Genomic DNA, 19,736 nt, shown 5'->3' with positions numbered 1-19,736 from the left:
CAAACGATGAGAACGCCATTCGATATCCTTCAGGGGGAAAGGTATAAAAAATTTCATTGCGGTTAAGGGCGAGGGCGGACGGTTATGCATTAGAAATAAACGAAGAATACGATCCGGAGCGGGTTCCGTTATAAAAAGCAGCGAGGAATGAAAAATTGCTCGCTACGTTACACGTCTTGAATTTTACTAGGATACTGTACGTAGAAAAAGGGACGTGCTCTGATCTTTTATTCGTTTTGTTCGTTCAACGAACGAATTGAAGATACAGATCGTGCTAATCACTCGGGATGGATCTTTTAACGAGGTGTACCAAATTTTCGTGTTTCCAAATTTGTTTGTGCAATATGAAAATTATTGCGATGGTCCTCGATAAGAGAAGGAACATTCCGCAAGGATATGATTCAGATAACAGAACGTTTGAACAGTAGAAGTGGCGTATAACGAAGTCTCGGTTAATGGAGGTTTTGTTATAATATTAAAGGAAGATCTCTCTTTACACCAGTATTTATACAGAATGGAGTACAGCCCGCGGCACGGATTCTTGTCAGCTCGACGGTTAATGACTCAGTTCACGTTACCCCTTCTCCTCGTCACCACGCGACTCTGTCACGTGTGATGGCTGCGCGACCTACTTGCGCAGTCGTACCACTAACCTCACAATGCAGCGACTCTAACCTTCTAATCCTCGTCTCTCCGTATCTCCGTGACATTTCGAGTTCGAAATAGGTTATCAATCCAATGATTGGAGTATCATTTGTTAAATACGTGTCGCTGCACTTCGAAAGCGAATTCCGATACGTGTAATCAATATTATGCATATTTCACTAGATAGGTATACCGTACATGTTTCATACGTTGGAGAATGGTTAAGATACGTTAGAATATGCATAATAAACCAGCGCGTAGTAATCGAGATCCGTAGAATATGCAGATTTCTATATACTTTAATGTATTCTGCGTATTACTCGTAATCCGATTACCACGACTCGTGGCGTATAGGTTGAAAGTCACGTGACGAGGTCAGGGCACGTGGCGAGGTGTAGTGGGAGTAACGTGAACCGAAACGGTCGTCTCTCAGCCGGCAAAAATCCATCCTGCCAAGTGTACACTGCGTCCAGCTTCCTCGTTTCATCCTACCGTCCTCGAAACACCAGAATTACTCATCGGTGATGACCTAACGCGACACGCGAACTCCGCATTAACCAACATAAACTTGTTGCGGCGTCTGCAAAGTTGATTTGCATTCCCACTTTCCGAAGCAATTTCCTCACCGCAGCAAGGATCATGTGGACAGCTGGCCGAAAGCGAGTGACCCTCTCTGACCGTCCCTTCGCCCGTCCCGGAGCCACGAATGACGGACAAACTGTGTAAATTAACGGACAAAAGTGCCACGGACGAAGGGACAGCTCGAATCTGTTCAATTGCGAGTCACGATCGTCGTTAAAGAAGAATGTAGGCGACAACGAAGGAAACCGAACACCTCATCGAATCCAGGGACGGTGACTAGAACTACTTGACAACGATTAGAGTTCCCTCTGGGGAAAGGGGGAACACCACTGAGTCATCCCCGTTTGATTTTCCCTTTGGATAGTATTCGAGTCGTCGAGTATTTGAATAATTTTCGAATAACCAAGTATTCAAATCGTCGAGTATTTTAATAATTTTCGAATAATCAAGTATTCAAGTCATTGAATATTTTAATAATTTTCAAATGACCAAGTATTCAAGTCATTGAGTATTTAAATAATTTTCGAATAACCAAGTATCCAAATCGTCGAGTATTTGAATAATTTTCGAATAACCAAGTATCCAAATCGTCGAGTATTTAAATAATTTTCGAATAACCAAGTATCCAAATCGTCGAGTATTTGAATAGTCAGTTATTCGACTAGTCAAGTATTCGAGTCATATTCAACGGGTAAAGTATTCAAATACTATTCCAATAATCAAGTGTTTCGACAGTATTCGAATGCTCTTTGCTGAAAATTTGAATCATTTTAAAATTTGAAAATTTAAATCATTCTGGGTACTCAGATTATCCAAATATTCGTATACAGAAAAGTTTGACGAATAGTCCTGATGCCAGTGGGAATACGATTAATCTATGTTAACTTTTGCGTAGTCACAGTCTTTACAAAGGTTAACTGAGTCATCTGATTCATACTAACACTGAATTTCTTCTTGCATCGATCTTTCTTTCTCCTTCTGATAAATGCAGAAAATTCAGGTTTACCCAATTACAGTTACGCACTACTTACTGTTGTCCGACTAGTCACAGGTATATTCCACTGTCATTCGTATGACCAGGTAGTAGTATTGTATAGAAATGATATTCATTACTGTCGTTATACGAAGACAGCAAGATTAAAATATTTCGTTGAAAAGTTGCATCTGTTTGTAAACTTGATCGTTGCAAAGAGCCCAATTAAATTTACCGGGAACTATGCGAAATAAACTGTTCCGATCTAAGGTTTCCCATCGATCGTCCTGCAGATTGTCCTCGTCATCTGACTCCGTTCCAAGGAAACCCGACGCAGTGCGATCTCAGTTTCGCGGACGACTTGCGTAACATGAAAAATAATAATAACGCGCGGCGTTGAGGTTTCCCGGGCTTCTATGTCCCACATGGCTGGATTACTCAATCCCGGCGCGATTGCTCCGCGCTGCAGCGGGAACGTGATCGCAAACAATCCTTCCATTGTTTCTTACGGGAACAGGAACGTGATTCGGGACAAAAATGTTCGTTCTGCTTAGGTGTCGTGTAATTTACGTTCCCAGGGCCTCGAGGTCCCAATCGTCGAAATGAAAAAAAAAAAAAAAGAAAAACAAAACAACAGCCTACCCTAAAATACCCTACAAAACAACACCCTAAAAATACTTCGTAGTTCTCTTTATTATCGAAGCTGAGATTTATTTGAAATAATTCTAGAACGATACCTCAGATTGTCACAGATATACGAGGGACCGTCAACCACCACTGACAACTGTATCTATATACCTGCTTCTCAGGTTTCTCCAGCGAAAAGTTACAAGACCTAAGCGTTTCATATCTTTCCATTAATATTTCAGAAAATGTAGAGGAAAATTTCTGTTACCTTCTCTGTATTTATATACTGGCTCGTTGAGTTTTATCATTGGCAGAGGTGGAGAGTATCGTGAAGGGGATACCTCTTCAGCAACTTCGACCGGCCTATACATTCGTCTGTGATGTAGGTAACGGTTCGCCCTCGACGATGACGCATAAAGATTCCTTTTAAATTCCCCGCCGACCCCTGGATTCTCTGACGGCTAATCTGCCCCTTTCTTCCTCGACAATATCGTAAATTATCCAGCGAATTTATCGACGCAATTCGACACGTCGCCACGCTATCGAGCAACGTCGAACTCTCGATCACTTACGAATCGTTAAACATCGTCCCGAGAGAAACCCACCAGACACTTCTCGAACGACCCTCTTTTTGTTCGACAGACGAAAGGGAGCCAAAACGAGGAAAGAACCAACGCGAGATATTACGTTCCATTTATCCGCTTCGCGATGATTTAGCAACAGCTACTACGTCCAGGACTTCGTTCCTCGTTTCATCGCGGTTATGTCTCTGTAACTTTTAACACCACGCTCCCCTTTTCGAAAACAATTTTTGGCGAAAAGTTACTCGAATCGAGCGAAATGCAACACTTTTCACTGCACGACAATGGAATATTGTAATTATGCAACATATTGTAGGAATTTATTTAGTGGCGGTGGTTATAAAACAAGGGTGAATAAAGTTCTAGGATAGACGTGTATCGAATGAAGTAGTAATAGGAACAAAACATTAACAAAGCACACAATTAATAACTCTGCTGACCACGCTGACCCCTCTGACCGCGCTAACTGCGCTGATCACGCTGTCTACATTAACGATACTGATCACGCTGATCACGCTAACTACGCTGATTCCGCTGACTCCGCTGACCACGCTGATCACACTGATCACGCTGACCACGCTGACTCCGCTGACTCCGCTGACCACACTGACCACCCTGACTAGGCTGATCACACTGATCACGCTGACCACGCTGACTCCGTTGACTACGCTGACCACGCTGACTCCATTGACTCCGCTATTCTTATTTCGCGCGACACGACACGCTTCGACAATTTTCCAACAATGACTACCCTAAACACTCTTCTCTCACATCATATATCCTCACACGAATTCATTCCCTTTCATTCTCTCTCACTTTAGACATCCGGTTACTTTCACCTATCTCAATCGTTCGTCTTTTCCAAACACTCTTCATTTTCTCCAGACCACACGCATTTCCTTTCACTCTCACGCACTCGCGCAGACTTGATATTCCGTCGTTAAACGAAAGGGAATGTACATTTACATTCAGAAAAAAACACACATTAATTCAATAAACAATATTTTTCCTCACACTAATGGAGCGAGTTCTCATTCTTCGACAATCGTACAATTGGAAATATAATTTTTCCCTTTGGAAGCATTTTTTTCCCCCCACGCGGTAAACGAAAGAATACACATACATTGGCGACAAAGCGCTTTTCAAAGTTCAAGGGGTGAGAAGAATAAAATCCTCCGGAGAAATGGTCGCTCCGAGTCTCGTTACCCAATCCACGAAAACGTTTTCGAAGGGGAACGTATATAGGAGAGAATCCGAAAATTTATTTTTCCACCGAAATTCGACGTGGCATCGATGATATTTTCGTCGGAAATTTGACGAGAAAGATCCTTCCCTCCTCGAGAGGAAGAAGCGCCGTTAAACGAAAGGGGGACCGTGAATGCGCTACGAGCTGGGTACATCCCGTTGGAACGGAGATGTCAGACAACATGGCAGTCATAAAGTACAGTCACAAGGAAGTTATGGTTTCCTCGGTGTTTACAGTCCGTGTTCACTCATTGAAGAGATACCAGTCGACTGGAGACGCAATTCTGATGTTATGCGCGCGGCATCTCGTTCGCGACGCTCCGCGGATCATCGTGATCCGTTTTACGATTTATTGGTTTTTATATTTCCACGAAGGATATTCGGAGATACGAGAATATTCTCGGTGAAGAAGTTGCATAATTCGAGGCTAAAGATATCGTAGAACGGGGAGAATTTTGCTCAAAGTTATTATTTACGAACGGAATGTTATTTCATTTTTCACGGTCTTACAGACGACGAGAAACTTAATCTGACAATTCAATTGGCTACTGCTGAGTAGCCAAGCAGGGGGGATAGTCAATTGGTGGGAGTAGTCAACCGGTGGGCGTAGTCAACTGGTGGGAGTGGTCAACTGGTGGGAGTGGTCCGGTGGTGGGGATAGTCTGTAACGAAGTTTTCAGTGGTTTTCTAGGGATAATTAATTATTTCTTTGTTCTCGTAACAGAACATCTCACACTTTCGAGATTGATACAGTATTAAAGACTTGGAAAAATTTTTAGTTTTTGCGTGGCTGAAACGACAGATGACGTCACTGTAGCGACACGATGTGCACGCGGAGAAACTAACATAGATTACGATAATTATTATCAAATAACAATGCTCTGTCAGTAGATACTGAAGAAATTAGAATATTAAAATACCTTTTGAGTGCAAGTCTCGAGGCTGTTGTATATACGCCAATGTAACAGGCTTTCTCAAACTCGGTAGGAGCTTACATCACCGTCGAACATCCATTGATTACATGTCCATCATTCGGACGAAGTAACTATGATCTTTCATCGAATTCAAGTCGATGTAACGCGATCGATTTGTTATCCGCGCCTAAAGGAAAAACTCGTCCATCGCGCAATCTACCCCCACCTATCCCACGGAGCATCGAATCGTCTATTAATGGAGTAGCGTGGCCTGGTAGATTTGATTCCGATAATGGAGCAGGAGCGTAGGCGTGTGGCTTACACGCGATTCTCCCGATTTTCCTAATGGAGAATAATTTAGGCGGCAATTAAAAGATCGATCGAACAATGGATGTATTGTAGAGAGAACGAAAGATCACTCTTAGTGTTAAAAGGATGGTGATCTACCATGAGTAGACGGTGGTACCATGTGGTCATTGGAGAAAAAAAAACAAACAATGATATTCGATATTATAAATAATCTATTTATTACTATTTGCTTTTCAAGCTTGAATTGATATTTTTCTCCCTACAATACCAGCGTGAAAAAATAAGTGGAATGTATTTTTCACTGATCAGACAAGAATAAGTAAAACACAGTCTGAGTAGACTGGAGTGTCTAAATGTATTCATGGGAGAATGAAAGATTAATCCTGGAAAGAATACCCCATTGGGTAGATGCTTTACGTCAGAGTTCATCCTTACGTTCGAAAGAAATTGTTCGATACCATTTACGTGGTAACACGTTTTTTCTTTAAGCCAAGATTCGATGTTTTCCTTCTTGTTCTCTTACAGTGTACTCGGTACGTTTGTGCGTGAACGTTCTCGATTCAAGCGTTCTTTCTTTCCCCTTGTTTAAACGATGTGCGGCCACACCTTCCAAACGTCGTTTCGCGGAATTGCGAGAGAAAAGGTCAACCACCGCATAGATATAGGAGACATGCAACGAGGAATAATTAACTCGTTCCTGTATACCATACACGGCAAGTGCCAATTTGTTTTATTCTGGTTTACAACCTTCACCGTACGCGAAGGTCGTCGCTGACAAACGCACCGAAAAAATAAGAACGGCAATTAGCCTTTTTTTTGCGCGCGCTGCAAAGGAGATAGATGGAAAAATAATTTCGAGGCCGGTCTGGACGCTCCTTTTCGCGTTCCATTTTCTTCTCGTCTCGCTGGTCGGACTGTGCGAAAGAGGAGGAGGAGGAGGAGGGGTGGGTGGGGAGAGAAAAAAAAAGGAACCGTGGAGAAACCCATTTGTCTCGGAGGAGTCACGGAGCACAATACAAAGTAGCCTCTTTAACTCTCTGTAGAACGAGCTTGCGAAAGATCACCGTTAGACGCGACGACCTTCTTCAGGGGATGCGCGACCAGGCTGCTCGTAATTTGTCTGACTCTGGTCCTGGGCTATACGGGATTTGGCCCGCATTTAACGGTACAAAAACAGGGAGATAGGGCACCGTTCGCCCGCGGATGATGTATTAATGAGTCACGTGCAACTGTACTGTCGTTTGCCTCAACCCTCTTCTTAAAGATCGAGCCCGCAGAAGCCCGAAGCGATAATTCCAATGGTCAAGTGTAACTTCGCGAGCCGGGGTACGTGAAATATGGTTTTAAACTGCTAGAACAACGTAGACGCGATAGCAGAAGGGACTGTGTGACGAGTTTTAGTAGCGTTGCATTTAATTGACCATTCAAGGTCAGCTCTTCCCACTCTCAGTCGCGTTAGTGATGAAATAACAAACGGGTGGGAGTAGCCAAGCAGTGGAGATAGTCAATTGGTGGGAGTAGCCACGCAGTGGGGATAGTCAACTGGTGGGAGTAGCCAAGCAATGAGGATAGTCAACTGGTGGGAGTAGTCAAGTGGTGGGAGTAGTCAGGTGGTGGAAGTAGTTAGGTGGTGGGAGTAGTCAACTGGTGGGAGTAGTCAGGTGGTGGGAGTAGTCAGGTGGTGGAAGTAGTTAGGTGGTAGGAGAAGTCAACTGGTGGGAGTAGTCAGGTATTGGGGATAGTCTGCGACGAAGCTTTCAGTGGTTTTCTACGGATAATTAATTATTTTCTGGTTCTCGTAACAAGAGTCACCTATTAAGTCCATTCTATCGTTCTTCAATTACGAATATTAGACATTTTGTTCAGTTTAGGACGTATTAATGAGTCACGTGCAACTGTACTGTCGTTTGTTTCAACCCTCTCCTGAAAGATCGAGCCCGCAGAAGCCCGAAGCGATAATTCCAATGGTCAAGTGTAACTTCGCGAGTCTGGGTACGTGAAATATGGTTTAAAACTGCTGGAACAACGTAGACGCGATAGCAGAAGGGACTGTGTGACGAGTTTTAGTGGCGTTGCATTTAATTGACCATTCAAGGTCAGCTCTTCCCACTCTCAGTCGCGTCAGTGATGAAATAGTCAACCGGTGGGAGTAACCAAGCAGTGGATATAGTCAACTGGTGGGAGTAGCCACGCAGTGGGGATAGTCAACTGGTGGGAGTAGTCAACTGGTGGGCGTAGTCAACTGGTGGGAGTGGTCAAGTGGTGGGGATAGTCTGTGACGAAGTTTTCAGTGGTTTTCTACGGATAATTAACTATTTCCTTGTTCTCGTAACAGAAGTCACCTATTAAGTTCACTCTATGGTTTTTCAACTACGAGTATTAGAAATTTTGTTCAGTTTAGGGAAAATGCTTTCTACGATTTATATATTTTCTATTAAAATCGTTGTTCTCTTCCTTCTCCTTGGATCACTGGAGAAGGAATCTTGAAGTTATTGATCCCGGACGAGCCCCCAAAATTGTTGTTCTTCTCTTTCTCTTCTCCTCGGATCACTGGAGAAGAGATCTTTGAGTGATTGATCCCCGTACGAGCCCCCAAATAACTGTTATACTCGTGCGGGGTATTGATATATATTTAAGGACATTATATATTACAGTGATATTAGTATTAAACCTAGTGTTGGTGATTGGTTTTGCTTTCCACTAAGGTGGATCGACCGCGTATTAAACTAAGCTAACTAAGCAGTCTTTGTGCCTTCGGTACGCGTCTTGGTCGTCTTTGTTGCTTAAGTCTTATACCGGTCTTTCGTCTTAGTGCGTCTTTTAATCGTCTCGTCTTATTGTCTTCTTACTCATACTGTCCGCGACACACACTCCGAACATACCCTCGACGTCGCACTCTTACACTCAGGACACACTGTCCTGTCCTAACTTCTGGACACACTGTGTTGTACCGTCTGTGACATACTGTCCTGTCCACCGTCCCTTTCGCACTTTATATAGTCATGCCCATTCATTCTCTTTCATTCTATTCCTCAGTCTCTCTCACTTCAGACACTCGGTCACGTTCGGCTATCCTAATCGTTCGTTTTTCCAAGTATACCTCACTTTCTCCGAGCCACATGTACTCTCTTTCATACCCATGCATCCTTACACCTGGTCGTCGTGCAGAACCCACTGTAAAGGGATCCTCGGGCCTATCGTAAAAGCTAGCGGACAGATCGGCACCAAATGTTTACCTTGACCCGGGTCTGTCCGCACGTGCTGCCTTGTTTAGGCCCGCGGTCGAAGCAGGCCCAAGCCGACTCGGAAAATCCGATACTACAAAATGTTAAGAGTTATTTTAATCCGACAATGAAAGCTCCAGTATACGACGTCGGAGCATTTATTTTTTACCGACAGGATAAACCGGATTTTAATTAAGCAAATTCTTGACTCGAAGATATTGCGATGATAAGAGATGACGCGAAGAAGAGAATAGGGAAGTTCTTATTGCGCGTTATCTAGGAGAAATGAATCACGGAATATTTTTCTCTCGGGGAAGACTCCTCGTCGCTCGAGAAGGTTAATGAAACTTCCTGAAAAGCTACTTCCACTTATTCTGATGCAACGCGTCCGATCAAAAAATAGATACAACAAATATTTCCTGGAAAAATTAAACTCGTACAAGGAGGCGATAAAGTATTGAACACGGTATCTCAATTAATTTAATTAAAATATAATATCATAGTAGTAAATTAAATTCGGTCTTTGAGCATCGACGAACCGCGTGGTGAGCAACAAACCATTATTCAAATTAGTAACATTCTACCTGAAATTAAATACAATACGAGCACTTATCTGACTTAATTAAAATCTAACCGAGTTCCGCAACAAAACTTCCGCTTCGAATATCCACCTGTCGTGAAATAGACGATCAATCGTACGATTAAAAAAAAAAAGGAAATACGAGAACGTTTCATTTGTAACATATCGCTCTTTTAAAACATCTTTTTCGTCGAGTGGTATACATCCGGAAGAATAACAAAATTTCACCTCGATTCTGAGTCCATCTACACCTATAGTAAACATTTATTTTATATTTTCGAAAGAATTGCCTCCAGGGCATGAACAATACCGATTACTTTATCTACAAAAACTTCCTCTATGTACTGTACGTGAGCGAGGAGATTGCGTTTGAAGTTATATGGGTTGTATGCCTTCAGGGGCATAACTTCTGGGGCACGTACGGGACAGATATATACAAACATCCTTTTCGCGCTTAAACGAACAGGACCCACCATATCTTCACAGACAATCTTCTCAGCCACGTACTGTACAAAATACCAACTCGTCGTTTTTTACGAACCGAAATTTGCCACAAACAGGGAAAATCTTTTTCAAAAATCGATTACCGTATGCAACGCAAAATTGGGTTAAAGTCTGATTGATTTTCTTCGTTGCTGAAGTTTGCGATAAATATTTTCTTTACACCGTGTGCATACAGTAGCCCAAGCCACATCACGTTGGCGATTTAATTTTTAATTCAATCCGTTTTCGTTGGCGAGTACGCACACGATAGATGGAACATTGCAAATCATATTTATGGAAAATCATCGCCCCCTCTCTTTCACTCCTCCCACGCTCTTAATACGCGCGGAGTACATACGTGGGCGGTAGCTAATGACTCGTCGGTAAACGGACCAGAATCCGTGTTTTTTTCGCGGCTCGTAATTTATTGAAGTCGCCTACTGGGTCACGAGGTTAGAGCGCGTGTTCGCGCGTGGGTGAAGCGTTACCCTTTCCGTGAATTTGCCCGTTCGCTGATCCCGAACTTCGCTCGGTATTACGCTCGATGGAAGGGATTGGAAACACGTGGACACGCCGACGCAGATAAACGAAACCGGAATCGTCCGCTTGTAATTTTACTCGCGCGTGTCCTTTAACTTCGTCGATTTGTTCAACGAAACGTATACCACACATCAACGGTTCCGTTTTTAATCCGATATTGACGTAATATCGAGTTCTCTCCTACGTTTATGGGTTACGTATTGCGCGAAAAGTTCGAATCGGGCCCTTTCGTCGAGTCGAGAAACGTTACTTTGCAGTTTCAAATTTCTTTCGTCGAGATTCAAAGTTTTCTAATTAAACGTTACTTCAATGTTGCGTGAAAATGAATCGTCGTTAGATTCAATGTTAGGTTCAAATGTCCAATTTAATTCCACAGTTGAATTCCTCTTAAGGGTAGTTGTAATGTATAGTACGAGAGGCGAAAGATTACACTTACTTTTTTTCGATGCGTAGACTTTATATTTTTTACGTTCAAGGTGTCCTAATTATATTAGTATCGGATACATGTAGTTATTTAATATTTATTTCTGTATTTGTAGTATATTAATTTTGGCTGACCCCCAATAATAGACTGGGTAAAGTTATTTTAATATTGTGTGAAAATGAATCGAGGTTAGATTCAATGTTAGGTTCAAATGTCCAATTTAATTCCACAGTTGAATTCCTCTTAAGGGTAGTTATAATGTATAGTACGAGAGGCGAAAGATTACACTTACCTTTTTTCGATACGTAGACTTTACATTTTTACGTTCAAGATCTCTCGATTATATTAGTATCGGATACATGTCGTCATTTAATGCTTATTTTTGTTTTACTTGTAGATTACAGATAGATAGATCTGTAGATTATTTTTTTATGTGTCATTAATTTTGACTGACTCCCAATAATAGCCTGGTTAAAGTCTATTTTAATAATGGCCCAAAATGGAACTGGAACGTATAATAATTTGAAATTTAATTTCCTTCTTCTAAAGGTAGCCATTTATATTATACATATTTTACGTTTTAAATAAAATTCATATACAAAAGTAAAAAATAAATGCAGGAGCTGGATATAGCTTTTTAACATCGATGAAAAAATAAATCGGTTAAAAAATAGTAATCGCTAATTGCGCTCGGTATTAAGTCCGACATGGAACGAATGTTTGCAAAGAACTGAGAGAATCCGGAAGATTCCTCGAATTTCCTGTCGGACTAATTTCACCGTCAATTAACAACGCGAATTCCAGCGCGGAAGTGTACGGCGCAGCCCGTTTAGGCGAATCGCGTGAACCTCGGCTCCGCTCACGGTAGAAATTCATCGATCTCTACGTGGAATGCTGTTCCGCGCGCTGAAGGAGATTTACCCAGTCTATTACGTTCCCTTTTCGCGATTCCCTGGACGATTAGGAACGTCGACGATACAGGAGACGTAATCGTTTGCGAATAGGTCGTCGACTGGCAAGAGAGGATTGCTGATTTCGGCAAAACTGTGTACAAATGTTCGTTGATTCGACTCATCTCCTATCAGCTTAGAATTTTTGAAGTAATTTCATACAAAAAAAATATCTTAAATAAGAGTATCGTACCAGCTTAGAATTTTTGAAGTAATTTTATATAAAAAAAATGTTTTAGATAAAAGTATCGTACTAGCTTAAAATTTTTGAAGTAATTTCATATAAAAAAAATGTCTTAAATAAGAGTACCGTACCAGCTTAGTATTTTTGGAGTAATTTCATATAAAAAAAATGTCTTAAATAAGAGTACCGTACCAGCTTAGAATCTTTGGAGTAATTTCATATAAAAAGAATGTCTTAAATGAAAGTACCGTATCTAGATTATAAATTTCTAGGACTGTGTACAAATGTTCGTTGATTCGACTCTCATCCCCTACCAGCTTGGAATTTTTGAAGTAATTTGATACAAGAAACTGTCTTAAATAAAAGTATCGTATCTAGACTACAAGTTTCTAGGAGAAGATATTCGAGAGAACAAATTTCTCCACGTGTTACTAATTTATAAATTTCCGGTACAATTTCTATTTGAAAAACTTATTCAATACTTTTCCGCGATTTAAGAATTATACAGCACGACTCCCAGAAAGTCGAAAAGTAACAGAAGTATGGTGCAGTTCTCGTTGTGGACCGATGAACTTTCGTGCAAAGTTTCATCAAAATTGGCGTCCAATAGTTCGCAGTCCAGCCTCGTGAGTTTCGCGGATGGTATCGATTAATCAGGAGAACGAGAAACGTGGGGGGAAGATGCAAAGAGGTAAAGGGTGCATTAGTCGAGTGCAAGGGAGACAGATACAGACGAACAAAGGACGAGATTATTGTATTACTATTAGCTCTGTTGCCGCGAGTCTCTCCATTGTCGTGGATAACGAGAAATTGTCGAGGACAAAACAATCGGTTGTGAAATGTGAGTTCCGGGATGAAGAGCAGCTCTTCGGAGACGAGTCTTTGTGATCTTTGTGCGCGGTAATTGAGGTGTTATGGAAGATATCGACCGAGAGACGCGAGCAAGTGCTCGACTAGTAACGAAGAACACCCGAGACGGCACGGAAGAGATATTAATCCTTTGTCGGGGTTAACTGTCTTGGAACGAAACAGTTTTTGGAGTTCCCGGTGTGAAAATTATGTTGATACAGAGGCTGTTTCCTGTCTGTCGCTGAAATTTCTTTCCGATTAGGGAATTGTACTGTACGTATCTGAAGAAATTACTTCCAGTGTTTCCAATGAATCGAGACCATTACTGGACTACTCAACGTGAAAATAATATTGAAGTTTTGTTCAAATTAGGGAATTCTATTGTACGTATTTGAAGAAATTACTTCTATTGTGTATCGAGACTGTTTCTGGACCACTCAACGTGGAAACAGTATTGAAATTTTGTTCAAATTAGGGAATTGTATTATACGTATCTGGAGAAATTACTTCTATTGCTTCCAATGTATCGAGACCATTACTGGACTACTCAACATGAAAACAATATTGAAATTTTGTTCAAATTAGGGAATTGTATCATACGTACATGATGAAATTACTTCTATAGGACATTGAGACTGTTTCTGGACTACTCAACTGGAAAACAATATTGAAATTTTGTTCTAATTAGGGAATTGTGTTGTACGTATTTGAAGAAATTACTTCTATTGTGTATCGAGACTATTTCTGAAACGTGAAACGTGAAGGTAAACGTTTTACGTGAAAACAATATTGAAATATTGTTCAAATTAGTGAATTGTATTATACTATACGTATCTGGAGAAATTACTTTTATTGCTTCCAATGTATCGAGACCATTACTGCACTACTCAACATGAAAACAATATTGAAATTTCTTTCCGATTAGGGGATTGTATTGTACGTATCTGAAGAAATTACTTCTATCGCTTCCAATGTTTTCGAGAACGTTTCTGGACTACTCCACATGAAAACAATATTGAAATTTTATTTACATTAGCGAATTGTATTGTACGTATCTGAAGAAATTACTTCTATAGGGTATCGAGACTGCTTCTGGACCACTCAACGTGAAAACAATATTGAAATATTGTTCAAATTTGGGAATTGTATTGTACGTATCTGGAGAAATGTATTTTACATTTCTCTATAGAAAATTAGTATTAATTCATAACGAATACAACCTAAAAGAATTATCGTTCAAATTAGGGAATTGTATTATACGTATCTAAAGAAATGTATTTTACATTTCTCTATGGAAAATTATTATTAATTCATAACGTATATAACCTAAAAAAATTATTGTTCAAATTAGTGAATTGTATTGTATATGTCTGGAGAAATGTACATTTACATTTGTACGTTTACATTTTTCTATAGGATATTAATATTAATTTATAACGCATGCACCTTAAAAAAATTATTGTTTAAATTAGGGAATTGTATTGTACGTATCTGGAAAAATGTACTTTACATTTTTCTATAGAAAATTAATATCAATTCATAACGCATACAACTTACAAAAATGATTGTTCCTCGATAATTTTATATCTCGACGAGTTCAAGGATACTTACGTGTCACCAACGATTTTTCAGAATATTGTCGCTAGGTCGATGAGTAAATTCATCCTTCGAAACCAAACTTCTCTCGAGCTAAAAATTGACACGCGTCCCATATTTTCGGCCGTTCTGAAAGCCCTCGACAAGTTTCCAGAAAACCGGACACGAGGCTTGCTTCCGAGGCTGAAACCAAGTTCCAGTGATTCTTGGGATTCTTTTGAGCGAGCGTGCCGGGGACAATCGCCGCGTAGACGCGTCGCCCCGGTATCGACGACACAGGAGATATTTATCGAACGTCATCGGGGGACGGCAAACAAGGGAACGGAAATTGGAGAGGAAATAGACGGAATCGGTGCAGAGCGAAAGGAGAAGATCAAAAGACACGTTCTGTAAACTCTCTTCCCCCGGTTGCCGGTCGCGAGTCTCGTAAATTAGAGAGCCGAACGAGGAGTTTACCCTCCGCGGGAATTTCAGTCGTTCGACTCGCATGGTTGGAGACCGTTCGCGTGTGTACACTGGGTATATCGTCGTTATTGGCTCCCAGGCCCCGAGGCGGGGGTCTGTTCTGGCAACTTTTACGACGCTGATATCGACACTGATGGCTCCTAGGCCCCCTTTTGCATACTCTCTGGTTCGCGTAACGATCGACAAGATATTAACATACGTATGCATACGTCGATAGGAACGATTTCCGACCGCTTCGAGACACGTACGATAATCGATACCAGAGAAAATAAAGTCCATTACCTATTGCGTTACAACGAGTATTCAAATTGTACAATTATACGAGCCGTTAGAAAAGAAAGTGTAATCGCTCACTTCCGAAGTCACGTGTACGTGACAGAGGCTGGTTACTGCTGCCTGGTGAAATTACGTCTGCGCGATAACGATCGGTTCGCTGCACAAATTGTGTAATTATACAAAATATAGTGCCTCGAGGAAACGAGGTATAATACTATAATCGCTGATTTTTTATATCACGTGTATGTGACAGCGATTGGTAACCAAAGTCACGTCTACGTGACAGCGGCCGGTTACCGTTGGCTGCGGTACTCTGAGAATCAAGAAATTGCAATTGTCGCGCGAATTTGGCTAACTTGAAGCTCTTAAAGCGAAGAAGCCAATGAAGTAATCACATCGGTATCGTACGAGCACTGTCCCGATCGGTTGGCTGCACTAATTATACAATTTTACAAAATGTAGAACCTCGAAGAAACAATGTATAATACTACAATCGCTGATTTTTGATATCACGTGTACGTGACAACGATTGCTAACCAAAGTCACGTCTACGTGACAGCAACTGGTAACAACTAGCTACCCTTTGGTAGCTTTGCTGACTTTTCACGTCTACTTGACGAGCGATTGGTAACAATTGGCTACCAAAATCACGTCTACATGACAGTGATTGGTAACAATTGGCTATCCTTTGGTAGCTTTGGTGACTTTTCACGTGTACGTGACAACGATTGGTAATAACTGGCTACCAAAGTCACGTGTACGTGACTGCGATTGGTAACAACTGGCTATCAAAGTCACGTCTACGTGACTACGATTGGTAACAACTGGCTATCAAAGTCACGTCTGCATGACAGTGATTGGTAACAATTGGCTATCCTTTGGTAGCTTTGGTGACTTTTCACGTGTACGTGACAACGATTGGTAACAACTGGCTACCAAAGTCACGTCTACGTGACTGCGATTGGTAACAACTGGCTATCAAAGTCACGTCTACGTAAATACGATTGGTAACAACTGACTACCAAAGTCACGTCTACGGGCCAGCTATTGGTAACAACTGGCTACCAAGGTCACGTCTACGTGACTACGATTGGTAATAACTGGCTACCAAAGTCATGTCTACGTGACAGCAATTGGTAAGAATTGCCTAACAAAGTCACGTTTATGTGACAGCGACCGGCATCTGTTCGTTATTGAACAGGTACTCTGAGAATCAAGAAATTACGATCTTCGATCTGTTAAAGTGAAGATGCACCGAAAACGAAGTAATCGCATCAGTATCGTATGAGTGCAGTCCCGATTGGTTGGCTGCACAAATTACATAATTATACAAAATATAGAGCCTCGAAGAAACAAAGTATAATACTATAATCGCTGAGTTTTTATATCACGTGTACGAGACAGCGATTGGTAACAACTGGCTACTTAAGTCACCTCTACGTGACAACGATTGGTAACAACTGGCTACCCATTGGTAGCTTTGGTAGCTTTTCACGTCTACGTGAAAGTGATTGGTAACAATTGGTTTCCCTTTGATAGCTTTGGTGACTTTTCATGTCTACGTGACAGCGATTGATAACTGGCTACCCTTTGGTAGCTTTGGTGACTTTTCACGTCTTCATGACAGTGATTGGTAACAATTGGCTACCCTTTGATAGCTTTGGTGACTTTTCACGTCTACATGACAGTGATTGGTAACAAGTGGCTACTCTGTGATAGCTTTGGTGACTTTTCACGTCTACATGACGAGCAATTGGTAACAACTGACTACCAAAGTCACGTCTACGTGACGAGCAATTGGTAACAACTGGCTACCGAAGTCACGTCTACGTGACAGTGATTGATAAAAACTGGCTACCCTGTGATAGCTTCGGTGACTTTTCACGTTCATGTGACAGCGACCGGTAACCGTTGACAATCGTACGGGTACTCCGAGAATCCAGAAATGACGAACTAGATGCTGTCAAAGTGAAGACGCACCGAAAACGAAGAAATCCCATCAGTAACGTACGACCACAGTGTCGGTCGGTGCACTTAGCTCAGCTTCGTTGCAAGGCACGTGAAGGGGCGGAGAGGTGGGGCATTGGGGTAGGGGGTATTCCGTCGAAGCTATCGTGAGCACGAAGCTAAGGAGCTGGAAATCGAGGGTGCTTAGCACGCGACTTTGCAAGGCCATGTCGTGGGAGGCCATTTTATAACCAATTAGTGTCCCTCTTTAAGAAACTGCCTACGGAAGTAGTACTCCAGTGTCCTTCGGTTCGCTCCAAGTGGCCGGGGAGCTACGGACACGGGTGAAAAATAGAAAATCATTGTCCCGTGATGACTCCGGCTTTTTACGGAGAGTCACGAACCGCAGGAACAATAGAAGTTTATCGTCGTTATTAATCGGAGATGACGCAGCGGCTCGCCCCGGGTTCGTTTCTGCTCCGTCGATTTTCTGCCAACCACGGACCGGACCATGATTGACAACGGTACCAACCTGCCGATGAATCCACTCCTACCGTTGTTTGTGTCAATTTTTTTCATCGTATTATCTTACCGCGTGTTTTCAAATTGAACCATCGAACTGCACCGATACCTTTTGTCACCAACAACGGGAGAACGAAAGTATTACAGAATGGGCGAGCACGAACGGTCCAACCGGCTAGAAATGGGATTCCTTGTGTAAAAATCAATCGAAAACACGGAATGCAAATTTCCCGTAAAACGCTTCGTTTGTCGTGGAATTGATTTTGAAAATTTACGGGGCACGTCTGACCATTTTTCGTTATTTCTACTTGTCTCGGTACTCTCGACGATCGTACGTTTTATTTATCGTGCGTTTTAATTATGCTTTAATCGTACAGAAAACGAACAATAGCTTACTCAATACCATTAATTTTAACAAATATCAACGCGAGTGGAAATAACGATCAATGGTCGGACACGTCGCCCAAGTGTTGCTCTCAGTTTTTCGAATCGATAGCTTTGAGAACGAGGTCTCGTACGAGAATATTCTATTCCACGCATTGAATTTAGTTTTCAACAAGAAATCTTCCCACGCGTTACACTTTCGCGGTCTCTGTATTATTTATAACAATTTCTATCCCTGAACCGTGACATTATACGAATCACTGTTGATAAAAATATATATTTATCGCTATTGGTACAAAGCCAACGGGACTGTACTCCCAGATACGAAACCACGTACGGTGATAATATTTTGTTCCATAATTCGAGGTATTTTGTACAGTTAGTTAGAAGTAAATTTTACGTTTCGTACAATGATGTAAGCGTTAGATTTAATAACGGTTCTCCGTTACGTACCGTGACTGTAAATAAATAATTATTATTGACGCGTAGTCACTGCGGGAATGAATAGGTTAAAAGGTCGTAACTAACCGACGGAAATAATAATTTCGCTCAATATTCCATTTGAAAATGTCGACGGCAAAGGTGAAAGAGAAGTAGGGAACGCGAACTCGGTTTTTCACCGAGTGAAATGACCGAAATAGTTTGAAAAAGGGGGTGTGTAACAGCGGAGCCCGCTTAAAGGAGTGACCCCCTTGGTGGAATTGAATTTTTCGATTTAATCAGATCTCTTAACCTTCTTTCAGATCCCTGACCGCACGGAAGAATCAAACGCCGGCCGTTTCGCTCGATCGTTGGAGGATTATCCTGTCCTGTAGTCCCAGGGAGATCCGATTTTAATGAAAGCTTTTCCCGGTAAGTCCCTTCGCGATGCGAATTTGTTGGCATCGATCAGCGATCGTCGCCGACAAGAATCGAAACTAAAAGATTCCGTTTCCTTCGCTCTGAAAGCTCGAGTGCTGTATCTTTGCACGGTGCTTTTGCGTGCAAGTTTTAAAGTAGCTTCACAGAGAAGATACATGCAAGAAAGTAGGGGAACACGTAATCCTGATCCTTGTTTGATAGTTCAAAAGTATCACGCGACGGGTAAAAATGTTCAAAGAACGAAATAACGGAAATGAAAACCTGAATGAGAAATTAGAGATTAGTTTGAACGAGAAATTTGATTTACATTCGTAGAAGTTGGTTGGGTTGTGTGATGCTTGCGATGCTATAGAAAAATTTTGAACTCTCTATAGTAGTGCCTCGGGTATTGATAAAATTTTTTTTTTTACTCTTAAAAATATTGATCCGCAAAAATCATGGTGAAATTTGAAAAAATTATTGTGCTACAGGACTTTCAACTATCTATAGTAAAAAAAAAATGTGTTTTTATGCTTCTTAATAATTGAATTTCCAAAAACATCGATCTGAAAATATTTTTGGTAAAGTTTGCAATA

The 19,736-nt window shown here is 41.4% G+C and overlaps 1 long non-coding RNA gene across 2 annotated transcripts in view; it reads left to right on the top strand.

Moving 5' to 3' along the window:
* Positions 1-19,736, top strand: part of LOC143145994 (uncharacterized) — a 137,959-nt gene that overhangs the window by 67,315 nt on the left and 50,908 nt on the right. For both annotated transcript variants that reach the window (XR_012991821.1, XR_012991820.1), the window contains exon 2: positions 19,044-19,152. This is a non-coding gene — a long non-coding RNA (uncharacterized LOC143145994). The remainder of the gene's footprint in view (positions 1-19,043; positions 19,153-19,736) is intronic.

This window comes from Ptiloglossa arizonensis, chromosome 4 (genome assembly GCF_051014685.1).
Source record: "Ptiloglossa arizonensis isolate GNS036 chromosome 4, iyPtiAriz1_principal, whole genome shotgun sequence".
Lineage (NCBI taxonomy): Eukaryota > Metazoa > Arthropoda > Insecta > Hymenoptera > Colletidae > Ptiloglossa > Ptiloglossa arizonensis.
The sequence above is the reverse complement of the archived record's forward strand: the minus strand, read 5'-3'. Positions and strand labels throughout refer to the sequence as shown.